Here is an 11469-nt window from a genome sequence, read left to right on the forward strand (position 1 = left end):
AATAACACATTTCATAGGAAATATGTTCAGTATTCCAATGGATGTTCATCGGGGCTGGAGGAGCGTACTGTCCAATATCACCTCTTTGAAAACGGTGCACATTATCTCTGAATTTTAAAAATTCAAAGTCGGTCTATGATGATAATCCGTTCCAGAAAAAAAAAAATTAAAAGTATTTTATCGTTATTACAAGGACAATTGTAAGAACTGCAAAGGAAATGCCCCAGAGAGTTAATGTATCCAAATGAAGTGATAAAATTATCATTGTCACCGAAATATTTCAAATATCTTACCTACGGTTGTGTAACATGTAAACATAGGGAGGAGTTCTAAAGAAAATCTTTATCTATTTTAATGCAGTTTTTGTCTTAGTAGATGACTAGATCTGATGTTTCGTCATGTCAGCAGTTTGTTAGGTATATTTTTAAAGATTTTTTATCACACACTAACATGAAAAAGAAACAAAATCAAGCTAGTGATATTATAATCCGGGAATGGCAAGGATAACTCAAGGAAGCACTATGACGTGTTTTGCGAATTGTTCTCACAAGTAACAAAATAACATCAGATTTCGTATAATTTGATAACTGAAATAGAAATAAAATCTCTATGTAGCTTATCAAAAGTGAATTTTGATCTTTTATGTGAGTGTTCTGTTATTGTGCATCTCGATTATTTGTATTTTGTCTCTATGTAAATAGAAGTGGGGGGGGGGGGGGTGTTACTGATAATCAAGTTATACATGTACTGTAATGAATACCAATAAAAAAAAAAATTATATCAAGAATTTGATTTAAAACTAAATACATCCCTTTCCAATTTCCTGTGGCTTCCCACTCGACTGTGACCGTTGATCGATCTTTTACTGATCGATATCAAAGCAAGTGTCTGCCGCTTCATGCAGCATTGCTTTGAAGACGACACGCGCAGATTTTCATAGCTGATGTGGATAAACTCTATATGTAAATCATACACAAAATATGATATCCTTTTTTTTAATAACTTTTAGTTTTTAGGGAATTATGCCCGTCAGAGTGTACTACAGGCATCTGAATCCCTTCCCGAGAATTCGTGTGCATTTCCTGTCGAATTTACTACGCAGATTTAGGCATGTAATCTTCGATTTTGTTAATCAAATAATGAGTATGTACATGTATAGTAGTGTATTTGTCTCTAAAATTAAATTATTAGCATTTGCTATATAAAATATTTTGTTCAGGGAGAAATGGATCTAAACAAAATGCACACCCTTTTTAAAAGCCTTCGGAGATTCACGGTTTTTATTTGAAGCAAAATTTTTTAAGGTCTGTAAACGCAAGTTATGATAAGGGCATTCCAAGTTTTTTTTTTCTATGTGCAGCGTACGCGGACGAATTGGTTTTGAGGTGAGGTTATGAAATTAAAAACAAACACAAATTAAAATTGATAAATACAAAGCTTTGAAACGCAAACACAAAGTTAACTCAAATTAAAATCAACAAATACGAATCTCTGAAATGCATTTTACTCTTTTGGGATTTACATCTCTCTTTTTTTTAAGTGGTGTATAATTTTTTTATTTCAATAAACTAGTAGTTTAACTTAGTTTTATGTCGAGGAGAGGTCTCAAATGATAATAAGAAATTCTATAACTGTTCTGAAAATGTTGTTTTTTTCCCTTTTTGTTTGTGTTTTCTTGAATAGGAAGATATGTTTTCGAATTTAGGATGGACGCTAAACAAAGAAAAAACTTGGAAAGGACTCTTATAACCGATCTCCTCTTGTGGTTTTAACATGGAAAGTGATTGTGTGTAAGTATATTGGGGATTATTCCTGGTTAGTGTATTTTACATGAACCATGCAGTAAAGCGGATCCACTGGAATGAATGAATAACGATCTATAAAAGAAATCCTAACATCAAAGAAATTTTTTAACGCAGTTTAAGACACCTCGTAACCCCGTAATAGTTAGTAATTTATACGCTTATTAAAAAAAAAATCATTAGCGCTGCCATTTGTTGGAATGGAAAAGGGGAGTGGTGTTGATGGCTTTTTCATTGCCAAAAATCCAATTTTGATAACTTTGTACCAATTTTCTTTTTAATATTGATTCATGTCTTTTAAATTTTTAATGTAACTTCATAGACAATGCGGAAAATGATTGAAGAAATCATTAGGAAATTTTTACATAAAAAATGATAAATTTGGTACGAGCACAATTTTAAATTAAAGAAGTACTACTTGTCTCGTCTGTTTGGATGAATCAAGCTTCATTACTAGTTTCCGGCTCAGAGAATTCACAGATTTCTTTCAAAATCAGTTACGCCGTGATGACGTTATCACGTCAAAATTTGTAATTTCTAAAGAAAACTCCCCATTTTTCGAGACCTCTGACGGAAAAACGGTTTATGATAATTAAAAAAAATAAAATGATTTTGAAAGGACACATCATAGGCATGTTTGTAAGAAACTGAAATCAAATTTGGAGACAGGGCCGCTCTGTTATACGTAACGTACCCAGTTCTTTGAACCGCGTTCACACGGAGAATTTAATGCGAATTATTTTAATTCGAATTAGTTTACTGCGCATTAAATTACTTCGCATAACTCCGTGTGAACGCTAAGCGAAGCTAATTCGAATTAAATTTTGACGCATGCGTAATGACAAATTAAAGTTACATGCCATATGTCGGTGGTCAGATATAGGTATTTACTCTATTTTTTAGTGAAAAACAAAGGGACATTATGTCAATCACTGAAATGTGTGCAGACAATGTCAAATGGATCTGCTCCACATAAGGTGACATGATTTGAAAATGACATCATAATAGCCTCACCAAATAGCCTTACTGTATAAATAAAAAAAATTATGCCCTGTTCACACGGAGAGTTTAATTCGAATTAAACGTAAATTACTGCGAATTAAATTTGATCCGCGTTAATGCAAATTTGATCCGCATTAGTTTACTTCGCATTAGCTGTCGTGTGAACGCAATTTAATTCGCATTAGTTTGATTCGCATCATTTTACTTCTCATTAATTTACTGCGAAATTAAACTCTCCGTGTGAACAGGGCATTACTTCGCATTAATTTACTGCGAATTAAACTCTCCGTGTGAACAGGGCATAAATTGCGTTTAAATGACAGCTAATGCGAATTTAATGCCCTGTTCACATGGAGAGTTTAATTCGCAGTAAATTAATGCGAAGTAATGCCTTGTTCACACGGAGAGTTTAATTGGAATTAAACGTAAGTTACTGCGAATTAAATTTGATCCGCGTTCACACGGAGAATTTAACGCGAATTAGTTTAATTCGAATTAGTTTACTGCGCATTAAATTACTTCGTATAAGCTCCGTGTGAACGCTAAGCGAAGCTAATTCGAATTAAATTCTGACGCATGCGTAAGGACAGAATTAAGTCACAGGCCACATGTCGATGGTCAAATATAGGTACTTGTGCTATTTTTGAGTGGAAAACAAAGGAAAATTATGTTAATCACTAAAATGTGTACCTGAATTCGCATAGTTTGATTCGCATTAATTTACTGTGAATTAAACTCTCCGTGTGAAGAGGGCATTAATTTAATTTGACTTGCATATTTAATTTTTTCCCGAAACAGCAATGTACGAATAAACTTCAACCTTTTGGAGGAGTACTTCCGAATGAAGTTCTTACGTATGTATAGAAAATGTAAGTTTATTCACTACGCAATTGTATAAACGTATGCATCTCAAGATAGATACATGTATATCAAAATAATGCTCGTTAGTAATTAATAGTTAATTTAGAAAGATTTACATGAAGCCGTCAGTGCATAGTAAACAAAGTGTTGCAGGGTGTAATATTAATGTGTGCTCAGATAGTTAAACTGTCGGATGCCTAGTATGGAATCAACTGTGATCGGCCCAAGCCGATCACAAAAATATGCATAAAAAGCTAAAAAAAAAAAAATAAAAAAAAGAGAAGATTTTGTTTCCTTAGATACATACTCTTGTATATAGATTCCAAAAACTTTTATGCGCATATGGTGCATCAAAATTGGTACCGTATATGGTTTACATTATGACCCCTGGGTCGAGGCCTCTGCTGGTGAACTGTAAGTCCCCGAGTTTTCTACAGCCCAGTAGCTAAGTAGTTCGGTACTAGCTTGAAAATACGGATATATATTTAATTGCTGTGGTAAAATTAAGAAATTTATTTCAAAATAAATGATTATCTCTCTCATGCATAGCTCTGATCCTTCGAAGTATCGGGCTCCAGTCTTTGGCACTTTTTTCAGCTCTTCAAAGTCTATTTTATTTAAATGTTTTGGATTTCCAACGCTTCGGCATGAGCATCACTGAAGAGACATAATTTGTCGAAATGCGAATCTGGTGCATCAAAATTGGTACCGTATATGATTTACATGATTGATATTTATGAACAACTAACCTGACTTTTGATTTTGACTACCACACAATCTCTAACTGGATGCAAGAAACTACCACGTGGGGTTTAATATTGCTATTAACAAAACCAAACATTTTTTCTTCTTGGTAACCATAGCAACAGTGTTATTTTCTTCATCAAACTTCACCAATATATGATATTCAACTTTAGTTCTATCAGATATGTATTATTCAAGCGCGGATCTAGAGGGGGGGGGGAGGGGGTCCTGACCACCCACCCCCCCCCCCCGGAATTTGCAGAGTTACAAAAAGTATATACTGAAGCAAATAAAAAATGACTTTGGACCACCCCTAGAAAATGTGAACCCCATCATCACCACCACGAACCACGAAATAGGTACTTTTCACCGTTTGGAACTGAAGTTTTGTTTTTTGTTTTGTTTTGTTTTGTTTGTTTTTTTTTTGTTTTGTTTTTTTTGTTTTTGTTTTTTTTTAATGGGTTTTTTGTTGTTGTTGTTGTTTTTTCCTTCTTCTTTTCTTGCTTGTCAAGAAATTTTCTGGATATTTTTTTTTCTGCTTGTCAAGAAATTTTTGGGTTGAAAATTTTTTTTGACTGTGGTGACCCCCCCCCCCCCTCACTACCACCCCGGAAAAAATTCCTGGATCCGCGCCTATTATTAAACGTGAGTCAAATAATGTGTTTCTTGATTAAAAGGTAACTAAATTCCTAAAGCAACAAAAAATATATCACTTTAAACCACTGGTACGTTGTTTCCATGTTTACAATGCAAAGTAGCAATTAATCCGAATTTTCATATGTTATCTGTGTTACCACAGTCCTATAGATGTACATTTGTCAGTCTTGAATTTCCATGTTTTTCCTCAGTAACATAAACCAAAACTAAGCAACAAATTTTGTATGACTACACTGTGTTGCCATGGCAACCATGTAAGTTATTCTTGGAAAAATACTGCCAATACCTAATTGCTTAAGGTCAAATATTTTTATTATTTTTCTTGAGTTGTTAATCGAGTTCGATCATGTAATGCCTATCATTAGTGAATATTGAGCGTTTTTCAGCAGTTTTGCTGCATTTAAAATGTATTCCAAATGTACCTTTGGTTACCACTTACTTAGAGATATATTCCTAATAGTTTATTTATAGCATAAATGCAATAAGGTGTCCTCTTTTGTGAGAATGGTTTGTTTTTCTTAATCTTTTATTAGTCTTTATCAAGGCTCAATAAAGATTCAAAGTAGCTGCAAATTGTTGTCTGATCACTAAGGTCAGCTGCGTTTCAGCAGTGTATCAACCCTGAAGGTACACTGAGAATTGAATAAATAGCGGTCAAATCTTCATATGATGAGTAGTGTTCGTTATTTTGCATGGCAGCAAAAACTATTTAAACAGAAAGATGCCATGACAGCGAATTACGGAACGTGCCGAAAATTATTTTCCATGATGAACGCCAAAAGTGACCAAGATAAACATATGGAAGAATTTATTTCTAGGTACCAGAAAGCCTGCACTACGAAAAGACTATTGCTACTCTGAAGAAAGTGAGTCGAACCAACAAAGAAATCCCTCATTTGTGGGAAAACCAGAAACTTAACGAAGAAAATGATAGTTTAAAAACTTTCAATGATGAGTCTACGAACAAGTCTGATAGTGCTTTCAGTTATATCTACTTGATGATTGCCGCGGTTTACAGTCAGAGGTAACATTTTCAGGTGTAACTTTAAGTGTAACCTGTAAGTTCCAGTGACAATTGACGGAAATAACTTTTTGACTTCCCAAAAAGTATTGGCCTGAAATAGCAGACGTCATTAACTACAACCCCTGTTCTAATAATTGTTTATATCAAGTTTGAGGACAAAACTTACTTGGCTGAGGGGACAATTGTTGTGCACTTATTATATGATTTTATTTGAGCAAAATTGAAGTCAGTTTACAATTATCTCTTCTAATTGCATTTTATGAACTCATGTAAATTCACTTTCATTTTAATGGAAGTGGCAGGAGGGATAAAAAAGGATTCAAACACAAACCTTGCAAAATGAATAATTTGATGATAAAGAACAATGATCGATCTCGAAAAACCTACAAACAATACAAATCTATGAACACGGCATTAAGTACGCACCCCTAAAATTCCATAGGTGGGATTCAGCGTCACGTTCCCCTCTTGTCTTCAGTTCTACTAGACTTTGACCCGTGCGTGCACGGGTTGGCATTGTTATGAATGCATCCATGTGCATATCGGACATTTATAAAATAGATATATCGACACATTCATATTGTAAGGTATTTTTGAAATAAACAATGAATGTTAATATAATTCTGGGGTTTTTTTTTGTGTTTGTTTTGTTTTGTTTTGTTTTTTTTTAATTGTTGCGTAACGGCGTAGCGCAGAATGGGTTTGACACCAGTTAGCTATAAATCAAGTCTTGAGTTCGAATCACGCCGGAGCTTACATAAATTTCACCTTTCCAAACAAATTTAATAAAAGAAATTATGGATGTTCATTGAAAATATGACAACAGCAAAGAGTTGAGCACACTGCTGATACATATCAAGCAAAGTAATGAAAATGAAGAAATGTGATAAGCTGGTATTTTTACACAAGCAGTTATTAAAGTAAAGATGTAAAAATTTTTGTAACAATTTTAACCCTTGCACCCTTAAAAGTAATGAAATGTATCCTTAATTAAACTACTGTGCAGTGTAAAGACGATCCTTAGTATTTCATATCAATAATAATTTTCTCCCTCATCCATGTACTAGTTACATAATTTCGCAATTCAACTATAAGACCATATAATATTCTATAGATGTATCTTTTGTTTTGTTTAATGAGGAAAATAAGATTTTTTATACATTTTTCAAAACGTGACCCAAAATTCATTTTTACATTGTTTTGATACATATAACATTTTATCTTGCATTATTATTTAATCAAAGGACCAATTTGTTATAAATATATTCAGTGATTTCTTGATTATAAAAACTTAATAAAGGGAAGTAATCAAATATTGAATCCGCCTTTTGATTGGTTAGTTTGGATCTTGAATCTCGAAACTCGAATTTCGAATCTCGAATTTCGAATCTCGTATTTCGAAACTCGAATCTCGAATGAGCCTTCTGGGCTTTCGTACATATACTTTATATATACACAGGTAATAGACAGGTATATAGTCTGTAAAAGACTGTCTGTTTTGATGAAAATTAATGTAATATCCTTGAATTAGTACATAGAAAAAGTAATAAAAATAGAAGCTTAATTGAGAAAAAATAAAAACAAATTGGTAATCTTCAAGTACCAATAATGTTTAAAATACATAAAACAAAAGACAGTATTCTTCCGATTTATCGGTATTAAAGGCCAAAAATTCGAGTCTATAATTTTTATATAGTAGTTATTGTAATTTTTGGCGGAAAAAGAATGCCTACTTCACTAAGATGTGATTCTAACTGGAGTTGTAACACCCCCCTTCAGTTCCCCTCAAAAAAGCATAAAAGAAAGGAGGGATAAAATAAATCGGGTAGTTACATTAATGTTGCTCCTATGATCATTAGCTTTTTGCCTCCGTTGAGATGGCCAGATATATAAATAACATATAATAAATGTGTCTCCGAGATGGCGAATGATTACCCACGTGGCCACAATATCACATTTGTATGGATATAAACTCAGAAACGATTTCGATAATACAAACATATAGACGTCAGAAGCAAATTGAAAGTGGGGTGGCTGTTTGAAAGTGGGGGGGGGGGGGGCTAAACCAACGAAAAAAGGTAAGCCCCAGTTTTCAATGCCCATATTATGCCAATCTTTGCAAAAAAAGTGTGGGGGGGGAATGGGGGCTAAGCCCCCCTAGCCCCCCCCCCCCCCCCGGTTCCGAAGCCTATGACAAATCAAATACGTGTAAATTTTCATTGGAAATTTGCTATATATTCTGTTCATATACATTAATGATTTCTTATTAGAGAAATTATACAATAACAAATATATATCTACTTAGTATTTACTTTTGTCTTCTCTGATTTGAACACACTCTCGACCAACGGCTCACACATTCGTGTATAAGAGAGAAACGAACGACAACTCTGCAAGGGAGATTGATTTGAACACCGTGATTTAGCGTGAATGTAATGCGCACGCGCAAGATTGTAAAATCCAAAAAATCCAGATGACTTATGAGTAAACCGTGAAATCATTTCTTTTCTTCATGGTTAATTTTCGCTATTTCCGTGGAATGACCAGACCCACGAATTCATGCCCTCCGCGAAATGTAAAAAAAAAAAAAAAAAACAAATACATGTACATAATGTCTAAGGACTTCTTCAAGCATGAATTTAAATCCCCACAAACCAATTGCTTTCTTGCTCAAACCACGAAAAACTGACTCATAAAATTAGTCCTTTAATATCAAGTATATTATTAAGATCACAGAGGCTACATCAAATTAACGATAATAAGTATTGAGTGAAATAAAAGTAAACTGGATGAAATCCCGCGTAAGTTCGGGGAATTGAACGACGGAATAATTCCAGTAATATATCATAGTTTTTACTGACATTTAATTACAGGCATATAACGGAATAAATAGATAGATATCCCCCTCCTCTCCGTCTTTTTTTTACCTTTAAAGTCTAAATTTTCACTAATTAATTGACGTTTTCTCTTTACATGCTATCAACACTTATTTTGATACCTGATCTATTATTTAATACGTATTGTATTTCAAGGGTGTCTTGTTTTCATTTCCATCAAGGAAAAATAAGTGAATGTGCAGATTTTACGTGAATTTGTCATACCAAAAGGGAAAGGATGTTAAAATTAGCTTTTCACACCTTAAACTATGCATAGTCCCATTATTTAATACAAAAGACTTCATGCATAAAAGTTGAGTAAAGCATGAAATTTTAACAGCTTATTCATCCATAAGACCGTATTAATCATGTTCATTAATGGACATTTTTTTTGGCAAGTTTATTATTACTATATAAACAAATTGAACTTCGGGTTCGTTGCCACGAAGCTCTCAGTGGTGAATATACACATTTTACTGTATTACTGGTAAATTTGTTAACACTCCTTTCTGTCGATATACATGTATTCACAAAGGATGTATTCGTTATAACAAAAGATTTGACCTAAAGGAGAGAACAATTTTCCGGAAAAAGTTACATTTAAAAATCAATGCTCTTTAGTTGTTTTCTATCGTATGTTTGTCTAAATTTTTGAAATTTGCATTTTGAACCTAAATTTATTTATTTGCAACTTTGAAATTAACCTCCGAAGTTGATCAAAACCAGTCTGTATTTTGTCCGTTAAAGCACTAATTTTTGCGTGAATTTTGGCATAGAAGTCCATCAGGGCAGGCCTGCCCCTAAATTAAATTATGAAATTTTGATAGATTTTGATCTAAGGAATAATTTAAAACAAGACTTTTTTTAGGGACACCCCTGCCCTAGGGTTGAAATTCGTAAAAAACCTACAAAAAATGCGAAAACCTATTTCTATCATACTGGTTCATATCTATGACATCTGTATTCATAATCAGTATAGCTCAGAAAGATAGTCAGCAGACTCTCACCATGAATATTTTTAGTGTCCTGGTTCGAATCCACGTATTGGAATACTTTTGTGTTTTCAAATTTTCACCCGTATAAACACGAATTTAATTTTTTTTTATACAGGCTTTTGCATTTTACTTCTATTTTCTTCATTAAATATATGTTTGTTGTTGATATAAAAGACATTTATGGAAATGCAGATCATAAAATCTCTTTAACTAAACGCAATCAACCGGAACTATACCTCAGTGTAAGCACACTTTGTTCAAGGACACGAATCATTCACTTTGTGTTACTCGATACTGCAGGTGTCACGACAAAAAAATCATACCGAGCAAAAAATTGCTGTGTTTGTCTTTCAAGAACATCTCTGGGTAATAGTACTGTTGTGCCAGTTGGAGAGATACTACGTTATGCAGAGAAGATGCAGTTCATTCCTCGGGAAAATTGTGTGCATTGGCGACATGTTATGTCAAAAATGCAGGATTAGAAAAGAATGTGGTAAGGTCAGTTAAGGTTTTATGTCTCGTTGCCATTACCCAGGCATCAAGTAAGGACCCTCATACAAAGGATGTATCTGTAAATACCGAGGTAGGGTCATATAAACACAAAGTTGACTACAACTAAAGCGATACATGAGAAACAAGAAACTACACGCATGAGGCCTAACGTCAACGACCGGAACGGATATCGATAAGCTTTTTCTAAAGACTGAAACCAATATCGGCCTATAGGTCAACACATATATTTACCTAGAAGTGATCCTTTTAGTGTTATCAATTGCTTTACCATTTTTTCCATGCCCATATAGCATTCACATCAAAAACATTTTTATATCCATGTAGTGTTATTAATGCAACATTTGGTTCGATACCATCTGATGTTCTAGAAATTTCGGAGAAGATGTAGACGTATAAAACTAAGATCGGATACTGGCGAAAACGATTTGCACATTTTGTTTTTTTAATCAGTAATCATAACTACTTTCTTCTGTATAACGTAAATCAAGCTTTCACTGAATAATTCATGGATGACATTTTATCAAAAAAATTAAACGCTTGCTTGTCGTCAATTTCATAAAAAAAATGACAGTAACAAAGATCTGCAACCATAACCACCACCGTACTCTCTTTTTGCCATTTTAAGGTTGTTTATCGAAAATAAAAGTAGAATTTTAATTAAATTTACGATAATTAGTATGCGAATGAAATCTGAATATAGTTTGCGGACATCATTTCATGTCTAGTACTTGTGGAATAATAGAGCATTTTTTATGAATTATGGTGCAGGCGTTTAGGAGTTTTTTTTTGCAAAATTTATTAATTTATAAGTATAGATATAAGCAAAAGATGATCAGTAATTACATCTATAATGTTTAAGATGAAATATATTGATATAACGAACAGTAATCAAGCCCAAAAGTCCATTTTAGAAATATAAATCAGGAGCAGAGCAAACAGAGACCTCTAAATCACCAGACGTGGGATAAGGTGCTTTGGAGGAGTGAGCATCCCCT

The sequence above is a fragment of the Saccostrea echinata genome, unplaced genomic scaffold, assembly GCF_033153115.1.
Source record: "Saccostrea echinata isolate AGI-Se365-2 ecotype Australia unplaced genomic scaffold, CSIRO_AGI_Sech_v1 ptg000014l, whole genome shotgun sequence".
In the NCBI taxonomy this organism is placed as follows: Eukaryota; Metazoa; Mollusca; class Bivalvia; order Ostreida; family Ostreidae; genus Saccostrea; species Saccostrea echinata.